Here is a 23,913-nt window from a genome sequence, read left to right on the forward strand (position 1 = left end):
CTCCACAACTAGAAACTCCACAAGTTTAAACTCCACAACTTGAGACTCCACAACTAGAAACTCCACAACTTGAAACTCCTCAACTAGAAACTCCACAACCAGAAACTCCACAACTAGAAACTCCTCAACTAGAAACTCCGCAACTAGAGACTCCACAACTAGAAACTCAACAACTAGAAACTCCACAACTACAAACTCCACAAATACAGACTCGGCAACTAGAAATTCCATATCTAGAAACTCCACAACTAGTAACTGCAAAACTAGAGACTTCACAACTAGAAACTCAACAACTAGAAACTCCACAACTAAAAACTCCACAACTGGAAACTCCACAACTTGAGACTCCGCAACTTGAAACTTCACAACTAGAAACTCCGCTATTAAAAACTCCGCAACTAGAAACTTCACAACTTAAAACTCCACAACTAGATACTCCACAACTGGAAACTCCACAACTAGATACTTCACAACTGGAAACTCCACAACTAGATACTCCACAACTGGAAACTCCACAACTAGAGACTCCTCAACTCGAAACTCCACAACTAGAAACTCCACAACTAAAAACTCCACAACCAGAGACTCCACAGCTTCACAACTAGAAACTCCACAACTGGAAACTCCACAACTAGATACTCTGCAACTAGAAACTCCAGAACTAGAGACTCCACAACTTGAAACTCCACAACTTGAAACTCCACAACTTGAGACTCCACAACTAGAAACTCCACAACTTGAAACTCCGAAGCCTGAGACTCCGCAACTAGAAACTCCACAACTAGGGACTCCGCAACTAGAAACTCCACAACTAGAAACTCCACAACTGGAAACTCCACTACTAGATACTCCACAACTGGAAACTCGGCAACTAGAAACTCCACAACTAGAGACTCTACAACTTGAAACTCCACAACTAGAGACTCTGCAACTAGAAACTCCACAACTCGAAACTCCACAACTGGAAACTCCACAACTAGAAACTCAACAGCTTGAGACTCGGCAACTTGAAACTCCACAACTTGAAACTTCGCAACTAGAAACTCCGCAAATAGGGACTCCACAACTCGAAACTCCACTACTAGATACTCCACAACTGGAAACTCGACAACTAGAAACTCCACATCTAGAGACTTCACAATTTGAAACTCCACAACTAGAGACTCTGCAACTAGAAACTCAACAACTAGATACTCCGCAACTGAACAACTAGAAACTCCACAACTGGAAAATCCACAACTAGATACTCCACAACTAGAAAATCTACAACTAGAAACTCCACAACTATAGACTCCACAACTTGAAACTCCACAAGTTTAAACTCCACAACTTGAGACTCCACAAGAAACTCCACAACTAGAAACTCCACAACTGGAAACTCCCCAACTAGAAACTCCGCAACTAGAAACTCCGCAACAGGAGACTCTACAACTAGAAACTCCACAACTAGAAACTTCAAAACTAGAAACTCCACAACTAGAAACTTCACAACTAGAAACTCCGCAACTAGAGACTCCACAACTAGAAACTCCACAACTTGAAACTCCACAACTAGAAACTCCCCAACCAGAAACTCCACAACTAGAAACTCCGCAACTAGAAACTCCACAAATAGAGACTCGGCAACTAGAAATTTCATATCTAGAAACTCCACAACGAGAAACTGTAAAACTAGAGACTTCACAACTAAAACTCAACAACTAGAAACTCCACAACTAAAAACTTCACAACTGGAAACTCCACAACTTGAGACTCCGCAACTTGAAACTCCACCACAATAAACTCCGCTATTAAAAACTCCGCAACTAGAAAATCCGCATTAAGGAACTCCACAACTTGAAACTCCACAACTAGATACTCCACAACTGGAAACTCCACAACTAGATACTTCACAAATGGAAACTCCACAACTAGATACTCCACAACTGGAAACTCCACAACTAGAAACTCCACAACTAGAGACTCCACAACTCGAAACTCCACAACTAGAAACTCCGCAACTAGAAACTCCGCAGCTAGAAACTACACAACTATAGACTCCACAAATAGAAACTCCACAACTAGAAACTCCACAACTGGAAACTCCCCAACTAGAAACTCCGCAACTAGAAACTCCGCAACAGGAGACTCTACAACTAGAAACTCCACAACTAGAAACTCCAAAACTAGAAACTCCACAACTCGAAACTCCACAACTGGAAACTCCACAACTAGACACTCCACAACTAAAAACTCTTCAACTTGAAACTCCTCAACTAGAAACTCCACAACCAGAAACTCCACAACTAGAAACTCCGCAACTAGAAACTCCGCAACTAGAGACTCCTAAACTAGAAACTCCACAACTAGAAACTCCACAACTACAAACTTCACAAATACAGATTCGGCAACTAGAAATTCCATATCTAGAAACTCCACAGCTAGAAACTGCAAAACTAGAGACTTCACAACTAGAAACTCAACAACTAGAAACTCCACAACTAAAAACTCCACAACTGGAAACTCCACAACTTGAGACTCCGCCACTCTAAACTTCACAACTAGAAACTCCACTATTAAAAACTCCGCAACTAGAAACTCCGCAACTAAAAACTCCACAACTAGATACTCCACAACTGGAAACTCCACAACTAGATACTTCACAACTGGAAACTCCACAACTAGATACTCCACAACTAGAAACTCCACAACTAGAGACTCCACAACTAGAAACTTCACAACTAGAAACTCCACAACTAGAAACTCCACAACCAGAAACTCCGCAACTCCACAACTAGAAACTCCACAACTAGAGACTCCACAACTTGAAACTCCACAACTTTAAGCTCCACAACTTGACACTCCACAACTAGAAACTCCGCAACTTGAAACTCCGCAGCTTGAGACTCCGCAACTAGAAATTCCACAACTAGGGACTCCGCAACTAGAAACTCCACAGCTAGAAACTCCACAACTTTAAACTCCACTACTAGATACTCCACAACTGGAAACTCGGCAACTAGAAACTCTACGACTAGAGACTCCACAACTTGAAACTCCACGACTAGAAACTCTGCAACTAGAAACTCCACAACTCGAAACTCCACAACTGGAATTCCACAACTAGACACTCCACAACAAAAAACTCTTCAACTAGAAACTTCTAAACTAGAGGCTCCACAACTAGAGAATCTACAACTAGAGACTTCAAACTAGAAACTCAACAACTAGAAACTCCACAACTAAAAACTCAACAACTAGAAACTCCACAGCTTGAGACTCCGCAACTTGAAACTCCACAACTAGAAACTCCGCAACTAGGGACTCCACAACTAGAAACTCCAAAACTAGAAACTCCACAACTCGAAATTCCACTACTAGATACTCCACAACTGGAAACTCGACAACTAGAAACTCCACATCTAGAGACTCCACAACTTGAAACTCCACAACTAGAGACTGCAACTAGAAACTCAACAACTAGAGACTGCGCAACTCAACAACTAGAAGCTCCACAACTGGAAAATCCACAACTAGATACTCCACAACTAAAAAATATACAACTAGAAACTCCAAAACTATAGACCCTACAACTTGTAACTCCACAAGTGTAAACTCCACAACTTGAGACTCCACAACTAGAAACTCCACAACTGAAAACTCCCCAACTAGAAACTCCACAACTATAGACTCCACAACTTGAAACTCCACAAGTTTAAACTCCACAACTTGAGACTCCACAAGTAGAAACTCCACAACTAGAAACTCCACAACTGGAAACTCCCCAACTAGAAACTCCGCAACTAGAAACTCCGCAACAGGAGACTCTACAACTAGAAACTTCAAAACTAGAAACTCCACAACTAGAAACTTCACAACTAGAAATTCCGCAACTAGAGACTCCACAACTAGAAACTCCACAACTTGAAACTCCACAACTAGACACTCCACAACCAGAAACTCCACAACTAGAAACTCCGCAACTAGAAACTCCACAAATAGAGACTCGGCAACTAGAAATTTCATATCTAGAAACTCCACAACGAGAAACTGTAAAACTAGACTTCACAACTAGAAACTCAACAACTAGAAACTCCGCAACTAGAAACTCCACAACTGGAAACTCCACAACTTGAGACTCCACAACTGGAAACTCCACAACTAGATACTTCACAAATGGAAACTCCACAACTAGATACTCCACAACTGGAAACTCCACAACTAGAAACTCCACAACTAGAGACTCCACAACTCGAAACTCCACAATTAGAAACTCCACAACTAGAAACTCCACAACTGGAAACTCCACAACTAGATACTCCGCAACTAGAAACTCCACAACTAGAGACTCCACAACTTGAAACTCCACAACTAGAAACTCCACAACTAGAAACTCTGCAACTAGAGACTCCACAACTAGAAACTCCACAACTAGAAACTCCGCAACTAGAAACTCCACAACTAGAAACTCCACAACTAGAAACTCCACAACTAGAAACTCCACAACTAGAGATTCCGCAACTAGAAACTCCACAACCAGAGACTCCGCAACTAGAAACTCCGCAGCTAGAAACTCCACAAATAGAAACTCCGCAACTAGAAACTCCGCAGCTAGAAACTACACAACTAGAGACTCCACAAATAGAAACTCCACAACTAGAAACTCCACAACTGGAAACTCCCCAACTAGAAACTCCGCAACTAGAAACTCCGCAACAGGAGACTCTACAACTAGAAACTCCACGACTAGAAACTCCAAAACTAGAAACTCCACAACTCGAAACTCCACAACTGGAAACTCCACAACTAGACACTCCACAACTAAAAACTCTTCAACTTGAAACTCCTCAACTAGAAACTCCACAACCAGAAACTTCACAACTAGAAACTCCGCAACTAGAAACTCCGCAACTAGAGACTCCTAAACTAGAAACTCCACAACTAGAAACTCCACAACTACAAACTCCACAAATACAGATTCGGCAACTAGAAAGTCCATATCTAGAAACTACACAGCTAGAAACTGCAAAACTAGAGACTTTACAACTAGAAACTCAACAACTAGAAACTCCACAACTAAAAACTCCACAACTGGAAACTCCACAACTTGAGACTCCGCAACTTGAAACTTCACAACTAGAAACTCCGCTATTAAAAACTCCGCAACTAGAAACTCCGCAACTAGAAACTCCACAACTTAAAACTCCACAACTAGATACTCCACAACTGGAAACTCCACAACTAGATACTTCACAACTGGAAACTTCACAACTAGATACTCCACAACTAAAAACTCCACAACTACAAACTCCACAACTAGAGACTCCACAAGTCGAAACTCCACAACTAGAAACTCCACAACCAGAGACTCCGCTACTTCACAACTAGAAACTCCACAACTGGAAACTCCACAAATAGATACTCTGCAACTAGAAACTCCACAACTAGAGACTCCACAACTCGAGACTCCACAACTTTAAACTCCATAGCTTGAGACTCCACAACTGGAAACTCCACAACTTGAAACTCCACAGCTTGAGACTCCGCAACTAGAAACTCCACAACTAGGGACTCCACAACTTGAAACTCCACAACTAGAGACTGCAACTAGAAACTCAACAACTAGAGACTGCGCAACTCAACAACTAGAAACTCCACAACTGGAAAATCCACAACTAGATACTCCACAACTAAAAAATATACAACTAGAAACTCCACAACTATAGACCCTACAACTTGTAACTCCACAAGTGTAAACTCCACAACTTGAGACTCCACAACTAGAAACTCCACAACTGAAAACTCCCCAACTAGAAACTCCGCAACTAGAAACTCCGCAACAGGAGACTGTACAACTAGAAACTCCACAACTAGAAACTCCAAAACGAGAAACTCCACAACTAGAAACTCCACAAGTTTAAACTCCACAACTTGAGACTCCACAACTAGAAACTCCACAACTTGAAACTCCTCAACTAGAAACTCCACAACCAGAAACTCCACAACTAGAAACTCCTCAACTAGAAACTCCGCAACTAGAGACTCCACAACTAGAAACTCAACAACTAGAAACTCCACAACTACAAACTCCACAAATACAGACTCGGCAACTAGAAATTCCATATCTAGAAACTCCACAACTAGTAACTGCAAAACTAGAGACTTCACAACTAGAAACTCAACAACTAGAAACTCCACAACTAAAAACTCCACAACTGGAAACTCCACAACTTGAGACTCCGCAACTTGAAACTTCACAACTAGAAACTCCGCTATTAAAAACTCCGCAACTAGAAACTTCACAACTTAAAACTCCACAACTAGATACTCCACAACTGGAAACTCCACAACTAGATACTTCACAACTGGAAACTCCACAACTAGATACTCCACAACTGGAAACTCCACAACTAGAGACTCCTCAACTCGAAACTCCACAACTAGAAACTCCACAACTAAAAACTCCACAACCAGAGACTCCACAGCTTCACAACTAGAAACTCCACAACTGGAAACTCCACAACTAGATACTCTGCAACTAGAAACTCCAGAACTAGAGACTCCACAACTTGAAACTCCACAACTTGAAACTCCACAACTTGAGACTCCACAACTAGAAACTCCACAACTTGAAACTCCGAAGCCTGAGACTCCGCAACTAGAAACTCCACAACTAGGGACTCCGCAACTAGAAACTCCACAACTCGAAACTCCACAACTGGAAACTCCACTACTAGATACTCCACAACTGGAAACTCGGCAACTAGAAACTCCACAACTAGAGACTCTACAACTTGAAACTCCACAACTAGAGACTCTGCAACTAGAAACTCCACAACTCGAAACTCCACAACTCGAAACTCCACAACTGGAAACTCCACAACTAGAAACTCAACAGCTTGAGACTCGGCAACTTGAAACTCCACAACTTGAAACTTCGCAACTAGAAACTCCGCAAATAGGGACTCCACAACTCGAAACTCCACTACTAGATACTCCACAACTGGAAACTCGACAACTAGAAACTCCACATCTAGAGACTTCACAATTTGAAACTCCACAACTAGAGACTCTGCAACTAGAAACTCAACAACTAGATACTCCGCAACTGAACAACTAGAAACTCCACAACTGGAAAATCCACAACTAGATACTCCACAACTAGAAAATCTACAACTAGAAACTCCACAACTATAGACTCCACAACTTGAAACTCCACAAGTTTAAACTCCACAACTTGAGACTCCACAAGAAACTCCACAACTAGAAACTCCACAACTGGAAACTCCCCAACTAGAAACTCCGCAACTAGAAACTCCGCAACAGGAGACTCTACAACTAGAAACTCCACAACTAGAAACTTCAAAACTAGAAACTCCACAACTAGAAACTTCACAACTAGAAACTCCGCAACTAGAGACTCCACAACTAGAAACTCCACAACTTGAAACTCCACAACTAGAAACTCCCCAACCAGAAACTCCACAACTAGAAACTCCGCAACTAGAAACTCCACAAATAGAGACTCGGCAACTAGAAATTTCATATCTAGAAACTCCACAACGAGAAACTGTAAAACTAGAGACTTCACAACTAAAACTCAACAACTAGAAACTCCACAACTAAAAACTTCACAACTGGAAACTCCACAACTTGAGACTCCGCAACTTGAAACTCCACCACAATAAACTCCGCTATTAAAAACTCCGCAACTAGAAAATCCGCATTAAGGAACTCCACAACTTGAAACTCCACAACTAGATACTCCACAACTGGAAACTCCACAACTAGATACTTCACAAATGGAAACTCCACAACTAGATACTCCACAACTGGAAACTCCACAACTAGAAACTCCACAACTAGAGACTCCACAACTCGAAACTCCACAACTAGAAACTCCGCAACTAGAAACTCCGCAGCTAGAAACTACACAACTATAGACTCCACAAATAGAAACTCCACAACTAGAAACTCCACAACTGGAAACTCCCCAACTAGAAACTCCGCAACTAGAAACTCCGCAACAGGAGACTCTACAACTAGAAACTCCACAACTAGAAACTCCAAAACTAGAAACTCCACAACTCGAAACTCCACAACTGGAAACTCCACAACTAGACACTCCACAACTAAAAACTCTTCAACTTGAAACTCCTCAACTAGAAACTCCACAACCAGAAACTCCACAACTAGAAACTCCGCAACTAGAAACTCCGCAACTAGAGACTCCTAAACTAGAAACTCCACAACTAGAAACTCCACAACTACAAACTCCACAAATACAGATTCGGCAACTAGAAATTCCATATCTAGAAACTCCACAGCTAGAAACTGCAAAACTAGAGACTTCACAACTAGAAACTCAACAACTAGAAACTCCACAACTAAAAACTCCACAACTGGAAACTCCACAACTTGAGACTCCGCCACTTGAAACTTCACAACTAGAAACTCCACTATTAAAAACTCCGCAACTAGAAACTCCGCAACTAAAAACTCCACAACTAGATACTCCACAACTGGAAACTCCACAACTAGATACTTCACAACTGGAAACTCCACAACTAGATACTCCACAACTAGAAACTCCACAACTAGAGACTCCACAACTAGAAACTTCACAACTAGAAACTCCACAACTAGAAACTCCACAACCAGAAACTCCGCAACTCCACAACTAGAAACTCCACAACTAGAGACTCCACAACTTGAAACTCCACAACTTTAAGCTCCACAACTTGACACTCCACAACTAGAAACTCCGCAACTTGAAACTCCGCAGCTTGAGACTCCGCAACTAGAAATTCCACAACTAGGGACTCCGCAACTAGAAACTCCACAGCTAGAAACTCCACAACTTTAAACTCCACTACTAGATACTCCACAACTGGAAACTCGGCAACTAGAAACTCTACGACTAGAGACTCCACAACTTGAAACTCCACGACTAGAAACTCTGCAACTAGAAACTCCACAACTCGAAACTCCACAACTGGAATTCCACAACTAGACACTCCACAACAAAAAACTCTTCAACTAGAAACTTCTAAACTAGAGGCTCCACAACTAGAGAATCTACAACTAGAGACTTCAAACTAGAAACTCAACAACTAGAAACTCCACAACTAAAAACTCAACAACTAGAAACTCCACAGCTTGAGACTCCGCAACTTGAAACTCCACAACTAGAAACTCCGCAACTAGGGACTCCACAACTAGAAACTCCAAAACTAGAAACTCCACAACTCGAAATTCCACTACTAGATACTCCACAACTGGAAACTCGACAACTAGAAACTCCACATCTAGAGACTCCACAACTTGAAACTCCACAACTAGAGACTGCAACTAGAAACTCAACAACTAGAGACTGCGCAACTCAACAACTAGAAACTCCACAACTGGAAAATCCACAACTAGATACTCCACAACTAAAAAATATACAACTAGAAACTCCAAAACTATAGACCCTACAACTTGTAACTCCACAAGTGTAAACTCCACAACTTGAGACTCCACAACTAGAAACTCCACAACTGAAAACTCCCCAACTAGAAACTCCACAACTATAGACTCCACAACTTGAAACTCCACAAGTTTAAACTCCACAACTTGAGACTCCACAAGTAGAAACTCCACAACTAGAAACTCCACAACTGGAAACTCCCCAACTAGAAACTCCGCAACTAGAAACTCCGCAACAGGAGACTCTACAACTAGAAACTTCAAAACTAGAAACTCCACAACTAGAAACTTCACAACTAGAAATTCCGCAACTAGAGACTCCACAACTAGAAACTCCACAACTTGAAACTCCACAACTAGACACTCCACAACCAGAAACTCCACAACTAGAAACTCCGCAACTAGAAACTCCACAAATAGAGACTCGGCAACTAGAAATTTCATATCTAGAAACTCCACAACGAGAAACTGTAAAACTAGACTTCACAACTAGAAACTCAACAACTAGAAACTCCGCAACTAGAAACTCCACAACTGGAAACTCCACAACTTGAGACTCCACAACTGGAAACTCCACAACTAGATACTTCACAAATGGAAACTCCACAACTAGATACTCCACAACTGGAAACTCCACAACTAGAAACTCCACAACTAGAGACTCCACAACTCGAAACTCCACAATTAGAAACTCCACAACTAGAAACTCCACAACTGGAAACTCCACAACTAGATACTCCGCAACTAGAAACTCCACAACTAGAGACTCCACAACTTGAAACTCCACAACTAGAAACTCCACAACTAGAAACTCTGCAACTAGAGACTCCACAACTAGAAACTCCACAACTAGAAACTCCGCAACTAGAAACTCCACAACTAGAAACTCCACAACTAGAAACTCCACAACTAGAAACTCCACAACTAGAGATTCCGCAACTAGAAACTCCACAACCAGAGACTCCGCAACTAGAAACTCCGCAGCTAGAAACTCCACAAATAGAAACTCCGCAACTAGAAACTCCGCAGCTAGAAACTACACAACTAGAGACTCCACAAATAGAAACTCCACAACTAGAAACTCCACAACTGGAAACTCCCCAACTAGAAACTCCGCAACTAGAAACTCCGCAACAGGAGACTCTACAACTAGAAACTCCACGACTAGAAACTCCAAAACTAGAAACTCCACAACTCGAAACTCCACAACTGGAAACTCCACAACTAGACACTCCACAACTAAAAACTCTTCAACTTGAAACTCCTCAACTAGAAACTCCACAACCAGAAACTTCACAACTAGAAACTCCGCAACTAGAAACTCCGCAACTAGAGACTCCTAAACTAGAAACTCCACAACTAGAAACTCCACAACTACAAACTCCACAAATACAGATTCGGCAACTAGAAAGTCCATATCTAGAAACTACACAGCTAGAAACTGCAAAACTAGAGACTTTACAACTAGAAACTCAACAACTAGAAACTCCACAACTAAAAACTCCACAACTGGAAACTCCACAACTTGAGACTCCTAAACTTGAAACTTCACAACTAGAAACTCCGCTATTAAAAACTCCGCAACTAGAAACTCCGCAACTAGAAACTCCACAACTTAAAACTCCACAACTAGATACTCCACAACTGGAAACTCCACAACTAGATACTTCACAACTGGAAACTTCACAACTAGATACTCCACAACTAAAAACTCCACAACTACAAACTCCACAACTAGAGACTCCACAAGTCGAAACTCCACAACTAGAAACTCCACAACTAGAAACTCCACAACCAGAGACTCCGCTACTTCACAACTAGAAACTCCACAACTGGAAACTCCACAAATAGATACTCTGCAACTAGAAACTCCACAACTAGAGACTCCACAACTCGAGACTCCACAACTTTAAACTCCATAGCTTGAGACTCCACAACTGGAAACTCCACAACTTGAAACTCCACAGCTTGAGACTCCGCAACTAGAAACTCCACAACTAGGGACTCCACAACTTGAAACTCCACAACTAGAGACTGCAACTAGAAACTCAACAACTAGAGACTGCGCAACTCAACAACTAGAAACTCCACAACTGGAAAATCCACAACTAGATACTCCACAACTAAAAAATATACAACTAGAAACTCCACAACTATAGACCCTACAACTTGTAACTCCACAAGTGTAAACTCCACAACTTGAGACTCCACAACTAGAAACTCCACAACTGAAAACTCCCCAACTAGAAACTCCGCAACTAGAAACTCCGCAACAGGAGACTGTACAACTAGAAACTCCACAACTAGAAACTCCAAAACGAGAAACTCCACAACTAGAAACTCCACAAGTTTAAACTCCACAACTTGAGACTCCACAACTAGAAACTCCACAACTTGAAACTCCTCAACTAGAAACTCCACAACCAGAAACTCCACAACTAGAAACTCCTCAACTAGAAACTCCGCAACTAGAGACTCCACAACTAGAAACTCAACAACTAGAAACTCCACAACTACAAACTCCACAAATACAGACTCGGCAACTAGAAATTCCATATCTAGAAACTCCACAACTAGTAACTGCAAAACTAGAGACTTCACAACTAGAAACTCAACAACTAGAAACTCCACAACTAAAAACTCCACAACTGGAAACTCCACAACTTGAGACTCCGCAACTTGAAACTTCACAACTAGAAACTCCGCTATTAAAAACTCCGCAACTAGAAACTTCACAACTTAAAACTCCACAACTAGATACTCCACAACTGGAAACTCCACAACTAGATACTTCACAACTGGAAACTCCACAACTAGATACTCCACAACTGGAAACTCCACAACTAGAGACTCCTCAACTCGAAACTCCACAACTAGAAACTCCACAACTAAATACTCCACAACCAGAGACTCCACAGCTTCACAACTAGAAACTCCACAACTGGAAACTCCACAACTAGATACTCTGCAACTAGAAACTCCAGAACTAGAGACTCCACAACTTGAAACTCCACAACTTGAAACTCCACAACTTGAGACTCCACAACTAGAAACTCCACAACTTGAAACCCCGAAGCCTGAGACTCCGCAACTAGAAACTCCACAACTAGGGACTCCGCAACTAGAAACTCCACAACTAGAAACTCCACAACTGGAAACTCCACTACTAGATACTCCACAACTGGAAACTCGGCAACTAGAAACTCCACAACTAGAGACTCTACAACTTGAAACTCCACAACTAGAGACTCTGCAACTAGAAACTCCACAACTCGAAACTCCACAACTGGAAACTCCACAACTAGAAACTCAACAGCTTGAGACTCGGCAACTTGAAACTCCACAACTTGAAACTTCGCAACTAGAAACTCCGCAAATAGGGACTCCACAACTCGAAACTCCACTACTAGATACTCCACAACTGGAAACTCGACAACTAGAAACTCCACATCTAGAGACTTCACAATTTGAAACTCCACAACTAGAGACTCTGCAACTAGAAACTCAACAACTAGATACTCCGCAACTGAACAACTAGAAACTCCACAACTGGAAAATCCACAACTAGATACTCCACAACTAGAAAATCTACAACTAGAAACTCCACAACTATAGACTCCACAACTTGAAACTCCACAAGTTTAAACTCCACAACTTGAGACTCCACAAGAAACTCCACAACTAGAAACTCCACAACTGGAAACTCCCCAACTAGAAACTCCGCAACTAGAAACTCCGCAACAGGAGACTCTACAACTAGAAACTCCACAACTAGAAACTTCAAAACTAGAAACTCCACAACTAGAAACTTCACAACTAGAAACTCCGCAACTAGAGACTCCACAACTAGAAACTCCACAACTTGAAACTCCACAACTAGAAACTCCCCAACCAGAAACTCCACAACTAGAAACTCCGCAACTAGAAACTCCACAAATAGAGACTCGGCAACTAGAAATTTCATATCTAGAAACTCCACAACGAGAAACTGTAAAACTAGAGACTTCACAACTAAAACTCAACAACTAGAAACTCCACAACTAAAAACTTCACAACTGGAAACTCCACAACTTGAGACTCCGCAACTTGAAACTCCACCACAATAAACTCCGCTATTAAAAACTCCGCAACTAGAAAATCCGCATTAAGGAACTCCACAACTTGAAACTCCACAACTAGATACTCCACAACTGGAAACTCCACAACTAGATACTTCACAAATGGAAACTCCACAACTAGATACTCCACAACTGGAAACTCCACAACTAGAAACTCCACAACTAGAGACTCCACAACTCGAAACTCCACAACTAGAAACTCCGCAACTAGAAACTCCGCAGCTAGAAACTACACAACTATAGACTCCACAAATAGAAACTCCACAACTAGAAACTCCACAACTGGAAACTCCCCAACTAGAAACTCCGCAACTAGAAACTCCGCAACAGGAGACTCTACAACTAGAAACTCCACAACTAGAAACTCCAAAACTAGAAACTCCACAACTCGAAACTCCACAACTGGAAACTCCACAACTAGACACTCCACAACTAAAAACTCTTCAACTTGAAACTCCTCAACTAGAAACTCCACAACCAGAAACTCCACAACTAGAAACTCCGCAACTAGAAACTCCGCAACTAGAGACTCCTAAACTAGAAACTCCACAACTAGAAACTCCACAACTACAAACTCCACAAATACAGATTCGGCAACTAGAAATTCCATATCTAGAAACTCCACAGCTAGAAACTGCAAAACTAGAGACTTCACAACTAGAAACTCAACAACTAGAAACTCCACAACTAAAAACTCCACAACTTGAGACTCCGCCACTTGAAACTTCACAACTAGAAACTCCACTATTAAAAACTCCGCAACTAGAAACTCCGCAACTAAAAACTCCACAACTAGATACTCCACAACTGGAAACTCCACAACTAGATACTTCACAACTGGAAACTCCACAACTAGATACTCCACAACTAGAAACTCCACAACTAGAGACTCCACAACTAGAAACTTCACAACTAGAAACTCCACAACTAGAAACTCCACAACCAGAAACTCCGCAACTCCACAACTAGAAACTCCACAACTAGAGACTCCACAACTTGAAACTCCACAACTTTAAGCTCCACAACTTGACACTCCACAACTAGAAACTCCGCAACTTGAAACTCCGCAGCTTGAGACTCCGCAACTAGAAATTCCACAACTAGGGACTCCGCAACTAGAAACTCCACAGCTAGAAACTCCACAACTTTAAACTCCACTACTAGATACTCCACAACTGGAAACTCGGCAACTAGAAACTCTACGACTAGAGACTCCACAACTTGAAACTCCACGACTAGAAACTCTGCAACTAGAAACTCCACAACTCGAAACTCCACAACTGGAATTCCACAACTAGACACTCCACAACAAAAAACTCTTCAACTAGAAACTTCTAAACTAGAGGCTCCACAACTAGAGAATCTACAACTAGAGACTTCAAACTAGAAACTCAACAACTAGAAACTCCACAACTAAAAACTCAACAACTAGAAACTCCACAGCTTGAGACTCCGCAACTTGAAACTCCACAACTAGAAACTCCGCAACTAGGGACTCCACAACTAGAAACTCCAAAACTAGAAACTCCACAACTCGAAATTCCACTACTAGATACTCCACAACTGGAAACTCGACAACTAGAAACTCCACATCTAGAGACTCCACAACTTGAAACTCCACAACTAGAGACTGCAACTAGAAACTCAACAACTAGAGACTGCGCAACTCAACAACTAGAAACTCCACAACTGGAAAATCCACAACTAGATACTCCACAACTAAAAAATATACAACTAGAAACTCCAAAACTATAGACCCTACAACTTGTAACTCCACAAGTGTAAACTCCACAACTTGAGACTCCACAACTAGAAACTCCACAACTGAAAACTCCCCAACTAGAAACTCCGCAACTAGAAACTCCGCAACAGGAGACTCTACAACTAGAAACTCCACAACTAGAAACTCCAAAACGAGAAACTCCACAACTAGAAACTCCACAAGTTTAAACTCCACAACTTGAGACTCCACAACTAGAAACTCCACAACTTGAAACTCCTCAACTAGAAACTCCACAACCAGAAACTCCACAACTAGAAACTCCGCAACTAGAAACTCCGCAACTAGAGACTCCACAACTAGAAACTCCACAACTAGAAACTCCACAACTACAAACTCCACAAATACAGACTCGGCAACTAGAAATTCCATATCTAGAAACTCCACAACTAGTAACTGCAAAACTAGAGACTTCACAACTAGAAACTCAACAACTAGAAACTCCACAACTAAAAACTCCACAACTGGAAACTCCACAACTTGAGACTCCGCAACTTGAAACTTCACAACTAGAAACTCCGCTATTAAAAACTCCGCAACTAGAAACTTCACAACTTAAAACTCCACAACTAGATACTCCACAACTGGAAACTCCACAACTAGATACTTCACAACTGGAAACTCCACAACTAGATACTCCACAACTAGAAACTCCACAACTAGAGACTCCACAACTAGAAACTTCACAACTAGAAACTCCGCAAATAGGGACTCCACAACTCGAAACTCCACTACTAGATACTCCACAACTGGAAACTCGACAACTAGAAACTCCACATCTAGAGACTTCACAATTTGAAACTCCACAACTAGAGACTCTGCAACTAGAAACTCAACAACTAGATACTCCGCAACTGAACAACTAGAAACTCCACAACTGGAAAATCCACAACTAGATACTCCACAACTAGAAAATCTACAACTAGAAACTCCACAACTATAGACTCCACAACTTGAAACTCCACAAGTTTAAACTCCACAACTTGAGACTCCACAAGAAACTCCACAACTAGAAACTCCACAACTGGAAACTCCCCAACTAGAAACTCCGCAACTAGAAACTCCGCAACAGGAGACTCTACAACTAGAAACTCCACAACTAGAAACTTCAAAACTAGAAACTCCACAACTAGAAACTTCACAACTAGAAACTCCGCAACTAGAGACTCCACAACTAGAAACTCCACAACTTGAAACTCCACAACTAGAAACTCCCCAACCAGAAACTCCACAACTAGAAACTCCGCAACTAGAAACTCCACAAATAGAGACTCGGCAACTAGAAATTTCATATCTAGAAACTCCACAACGAGAAACTGTAAAACTAGAGACTTCACAACTAAAACTCAACAACTAGAAACTCCACAACTAAAAACTTCACAACTGGAAACTCCACAACTTGAGACTCCGCAACTTGAAACTCCACCACAATAAACTCCGCTATTAAAAACTCCGCAACTAGAAAATCCGCATTAAGGAACTCCACAACTTGAAACTCCACAACTAGATACTCCACAACTGGAAACTCCACAACTAGATACTTCACAAATGGAAACTCCACAACTAGATACTCCACAACTGGAAACTCCACAACTAGAAACTCCACAACTAGAGACTCCACAACTCGAAACTCCACAACTAGAAACTCCGCAACTAGAAACTCCGCAGCTAGAAACTACACAACTATAGACTCCACAAATAGAAACTCCACAACTAGAAACTCCACAACTGGAAACTCCCCAACTAGAAACTCCGCAACTAGAAACTCCGCAACAGGAGACTCTACAACTAGAAACTCCACAACTAGAAACTCCAAAACTAGAAACTCCACAACTCGAAACTCCACAACTGGAAACTCCACAACTAGACACTCCACAACTAAAAACTCTTCAACTTGAAACTCCTCAACTAGAAACTCCACAACCAGAAACTCCACAACTAGAAACTCCGCAACTAGAAACTCCGCAACTAGAGACTCCTAAACTAGAAACTCCACAACTAGAAACTCCACAACTACAAACTCCACAAATACAGATTCGGCAACTAGAAATTCCATATCTAGAAACTCCACAGCTAGAAACTGCAAAACTAGAGACTTCACAACTAGAAACTCAACAACTAGAAACTCCACAACTAAAAACTCCACAACTTGAGACTCCGCCACTTGAAACTTCACAACTAGAAACTCCACTATTAAAAACTCCGCAACTAGAAACTCCGCAACTAAAAACTCCACAACTAGATACTCCACAACTGGAAACTCCACAACTAGATACTTCACAACTGGAAACTCCACAACTAGATACTCCACAACTAGAAACTCCACAACTAGAGACTCCACAACTAGAAACTTCACAACTAGAAACTCCACAACTAGAAACTCCACAACCAGAAACTCCGCAACTCCACAACTAGAAACTCCACAACTAGAGACTCCACAACTTGAAACTCCACAACTTTAAGCTCCACAACTTGACACTCCACAACTAGAAACTCCGCAACTTGAAACTCCGCAGCTTGAGACTCCGCAACTAGAAATTCCACAACTAGGGACTCTGCAACTAGAAACTCCACAGCTAGAAACTCCACAACTTTAAACTCCACTACTAGATACTCCACAACTGGAAACTCGGCAACTAGAAACTCTACGACTAGAGACTCCACAACTTGAAACTCCACGACTAGAAACTCTGCAACTAGAAACTCCACAACTCGAAACTCCACAACTGGAATTCCACAACTAGACACTCCACAACAAAAAACTCTTCAACTAGAAACTTCTAAACTAGAGGCTCCACAACTAGAGAATCTACAACTAGAGACTTCAAACTAGAAACTCAACAACTAGAAACTCCACAACTAAAAACTCAACAACTAGAAACTCCACAGCTTGAGACTCCGCAACTTGAAACTCCACAACTAGAAACTCCGCAACTAGGGACTCCACAACTAGAAACTCCAAAACTAGAAACTCCACAACTCGAAATTCCACTACTAGATACTCCACAACTGGAAACTCGACAACTAGAAACTCCACATCTAGAGACTCCACAACTTGAAACTCCACAACTAGAGACTGCAACTAGAAACTCAACAACTAGAGACTGCGCAACTCAACAACTAGAAACTCCACAACTGGAAAATCCACAACTAGATACTCCACAACTAAAAAATATACAACTAGAAACTCCAAAACTATAGACCCTACAACTTGTAACTCCACAAGTGTAAACTCCACAACTTGAGACTCCACAACTAGAAACTCCACAACTGAAAACTCCCCAACTAGAAACTCCGCAACTAGAAACTCCGCAACAGGAGACTCTACAACTAGAAACTCCACAACTAGAAACTCCAAAACTAGAAACTCCACAACTCGAAACTCCACAACTGGAAACTCCACAACTAGACACTCCACAACTAAAAACTCTTCAACTTGAAACTCCTCAACTAGAAACTCCACAACCAGAAACTCCACAACTAGAAACTCCGCAACTAGAAACTCCGCAACTAGAGACTCCTAAACTAGAAACTCCACAACTAGAAACTCCACAACTACAAACTCCACAAATACAGATTCGGCAACTAGAAATTCCATATCTAGAAACTCCACAGCTAGAAACTGCAAAACTAGAGACTTCACAACTAGAAACTCAACAACTAGAAACTCCACAACTAAAAACTCCACAACTGGAAACTCCACAACTTGAGACTCCGCCACTTGAAACTTCACAACTAGAAACTCCACTATTAAAAACTCCGCAACTAGAAACTCCGCAACTAAAAACTCCACAACTAGATACTCCACAACTGGAAACTCCACAACTAGATACTTCACAACTGGAAACTCCACAACTAGATACTCCACAACTAGAAACTCCACAACTAGAGACTCCACAACTAGAAACTTCACAACTAGAAACTCCACAACTAGAAACTCCACAACCAGAAACTCCGCAACTCCACAACTAGAAACTCCACAACTAGAGACTCCACAACTTGAAACTCCACAACTTTAAGCTCCACAACTTGACACTCCACAACTAGAAACTCCGCAACTTGAAACTCCGCAGCTTGAGACTCCGCAACTAGAAATTCCACAACTAGGGACTCCGCAACTAGAAACTCCACAGCTAGAAACTCCACAACTTTAAACTCCACTACTAGATACTCCACAACTGGAAACTCGGCAACTAGAAACTCTACGACTAGAGACTCCACAACTTGAAACTCCACGACTAGAAACTCTGCAACTAGAAACTCCACAACTCGAAACTCCACAACTGGAATTCCACAACTAGACACTCCACAACAAAAAACTCTTCAACTAGAAACTTCTAAACTAGAGGCTCCACAACTAGAGAATCTACAACTAGAGACTTCAAACTAGAAACTCAACAACTAGAAACTCCACAACTAAAAACTCAACAACTAGAAACTCCACAGCTTGAGACTCCGCAACTTGAAACTCCACAACTAGAAACTCCGCAACTAGGGACTCCACAACTAGAAACTCCAAAACTAGAAACTCCACAACTCGAAATTCCACTACTAGATACTCCACAACTGGAAACTCGACAACTAGAAACTCCACATCTAGAGACTCCACAACTTGAAACTCCACAACTAGAGACTGCAACTAGAAACTCAACAACTAGAGACTGCGCAACTCAACAACTAGAAACTCCACAACTGGAAAATCCACAACTAGATACTCCACAACTAAAAAATATACAACTAGAAACTCCAAAACTATAGACCCTACAACTTGTAACTCCACAAGTGTAAACTCCACAACTTGAGACTCCACAACTAGAAACTCCACAACTGAAAACTCCCCAACTAGAAACTCCACAACTATAGACTCCACAACTTGAAACTCCACAAGTTTAAACTCCACAACTTGAGACTCCACAAGTAGAAACTCCACAACTAGAAACTCCACAACTGGAAACTCCCCAACTAGAAACTCCGCAACTAGAAACTCCGCAACAGGAGACTCTACAACTAGAAACTTCAAAACTAGAAACTCCACAACTAGAAACTTCACAACTAGAAATTCCGCAACTAGAGACTCCACAACTAGAAACTCCACAACTTGAAACTCCACAACTAGACACTCCACAACCAGAAACTCCACAACTAGAAACTCCGCAACTAGAAACTCCACAAATAGAGACTCGGCAACTAGAAATTTCATATCTAGAAACTCCACAACGAGAAACTGTAAAACTAGACTTCACAAGTAGAAACTCAACAACTAGAAACTCCGCAACTAGAAACTCCACAACTGGAAACTCCACAACTTGAGACTCCACAACTGGAAACTCCACAACTAGATACTTCACAAATGGAAACTCCACAACTAGATACTCCACAACTGGAAACTCCACAACTAGAAACTCCACAACTAGAGACTCCACAACTCGAAACTCCACAATTAGAAACTCCACAACTAGAAACTCCACAACTGGAAACTCCACAACTAGATACTCCGCAACTAGAAACTCCACAACTAGAGACTCCACAACTTGAAACTCCACAACTAGAAACTCCACAACTAGAAACTCTGCAACTAGAGACTCCACAACTAGAAACTCCACAACTAGAAACTCCGCAACTAGAAACTCCACAACTAGAAACTCCACAACTAGAAACTCCACAACTAGAAACTCCACAACTAGAGATTCCGCAACTAGAAACTCCACAACCAGAGACTCCGCAACTAGAAACTCCGCAGCTAGAAACTCCACAAATAGAAACTCCGCAACTAGAAACTCCGCAGCTAGAAACTACACAACTAGAGACTCCACAAATAGAAACTCCACAACTAGAAACTCCACAACTGGAAACTCCCCAACTAGAAACTCCGCAACTAGAAACTCCGCAACAGGAGACTCTACAACTAGAAACTCCACGACTAGAAACTCCAAAACTAGAAACTCCACAACTCGAAACTCCACAACTGGAAACTCCACAACTAGACACTCCACAACTAAAAACTCTTCAACTTGAAACTCCTCAACTAGAAACTCCACAACCAGAAACTTCACAACTAGAAACTCCGCAACTAGAAACTCCGCAACTAGAGACTCCTAAACTAGAAACTCCACAACTAGAAACTCCACAACTACAAACTCCACAAATACAGATTCGGCAACTAGAAAGTCCATATCTAGAAACTACACAGCTAGAAACTGCAAAACTAGAGACTTTACAACTAGAAACTCAACAACTAGAAACTCCACAACTAAAAACTCCACAACTGGAAACTCCACAACTTGAGACTCCGCAACTTGAAACTTCACAACTAGAAACTCCGCTATTAAAAACTCCGCAACTAGAAACTCCGCAACTAGAAACTCCACAACTTAAAACTCCACAACTAGATACTCCACAACTGGAAACTCCACAACTAGATACTTCACAACTGGAAACTTCACAACTAGATACTCCACAACTAAAAACTCCACAACTACAAACTCCACAACTAGAGACTCCACAAGTCGAAACTCCACAACTAGAAACTCCACAACTAGAAACTCCACAACCAGAGACTCCGCTACTTCACAACTAGAAACTCCACAACTGGAAACTCCACAAATAGATACTCTGCAACTAGAAACTCCACAACTAGAGACTCCACAACTCGAGACTCCACAACTTTAAACTCCATAGCTTGAGACTCCACAACTGGAAACTCCACAACTTGAAACTCCACAGCTTGAGACTCCGCAACTAGAAACTCCACAACTAGGGACTCCACAACTTGAAACTCCACAACTAGAGACTGCAACTAGAAACTCAACAACTAGAGACTGCGCAACTCAACAACTAGAAACTCCACAACTGGAAAATCCACAACTAGATACTCCACAACTAAAAAATATACAACTAGAAACTCCACAACTATAGACCCTACAACTTGTAACTCCACAAGTGTAAACTCCACAACTTGAGACTCCACAACTAGAAACTCCACAACTGAAAACTCCCCAACTAGAAACTCCGCAACTAGAAACTCCGCAACAGGAGACTGTACAACTAGAAACTCCACAACTAGAAACTCCAAAACGAGAAACTCCACAACTAGAAACTCCACAAGTTTAAACTCCACAACTTGAGACTCCACAACTAGAAACTCCACAACTTGAAACTCCTCAACTAGAAACTCCACAACCAGAAACTCCACAACTAGAAACTCCTCAACTAGAAACTCCGCAACTAGAGACTCCACAACTAGAAACTCAACAACTAGAAACTCCACAACTACAAACTCCACAAATACAGACTCGGCAACTAGAAATTCCATATCTAGAAACTCCACAACTAGTAACTGCAAAACTAGAGACTTCACAACTAGAAACTCAACAACTAGAAACTCCACAACTAAAAACTCCACAACTGGAAACTCCACAACTTGAGACTCCGCAACTTGAAACTTCACAACTAGAAACTCCGCTATTAAAAACTCCGCAACTAGAAACTTCACAACTTAAAACTCCACAACTAGATACTCCACAACTGGAAACTCCACAACTAGATACTTCACAACTGGAAACTCCACAACTAGATACTCCACAACTGGAAACTCCACAACTAGAGACTCCTCAACTCGAAACTCCACAACTAGAAACTCCACAACTAAATACTCCACAACCAGAGACTCCACAGCTTCACAACTAGAAACTCCACAACTGGAAACTCCACAACTAGATACTCTGCAACTAGAAACTCCAGAACTAGAGACTCCACAACTTGAAACTCCACAACTTGAAACTCCACAACTTGAGACTCCACAACTAGAAACTCCACAACTTGAAACTCCGAAGCCTGAGACTCCGCAACTAGAAACTCCACAACTAGGGACTCCGCAACTAGAAACTCCACAACTAGAAACTCCACAACTGGAAACTCCACTACTAGATACTCCACAACTGGAAACTCGGCAACTAGAAACTCCACAACTAGAGACTCTACAACTTGAAACTCCACAACTAGAGACTCTGCAACTAGAAACTCCACAACTCGAAACTCCACAACTGGAAACTCCACAACTAGAAACTCAACAGCTTGAGACTCGGCAACTTGAAACTCCACAACTTGAAACTTCGCAACTAGAAACTCCGCAAATAGGGACTCCACAACTCGAAACTCCACTACTAGATACTCCACAACTGGAAACTCGACAACTAGAAACTCCACATCTAGAGACTTCACAATTTGAAACTCCACAACTAGAGACTCTGCAACTAGAAACTCAACAACTAGATACTCCGCAACTGAACAACTAGAAACTCCACAACTGGAAAATCCACAACTAGATACTCCACAACTAGAAAATCTACAACTAGAAACTCCACAACTATAGACTCCACAACTTGAAACTCCACAAGTTTAAACTCCACAACTTGAGACTCCACAAGAAACTCCACAACTAGAAACTCCACAACTGGAAACTCCCCAACTAGAAACTCCGCAACTAGAAACTCCGCAACAGGAGACTCTACAACTAGAAACTCCACAACTAGAAACTTCAAAACTAGAAACTCCACAACTAGAAACTTC

Source organism: Rhipicephalus microplus, unplaced genomic scaffold (genome assembly GCF_043290135.1).
Source record: "Rhipicephalus microplus isolate Deutch F79 unplaced genomic scaffold, USDA_Rmic scaffold_142, whole genome shotgun sequence".
Lineage (NCBI taxonomy): Eukaryota > Metazoa > Arthropoda > Arachnida > Ixodida > Ixodidae > Rhipicephalus > Rhipicephalus microplus.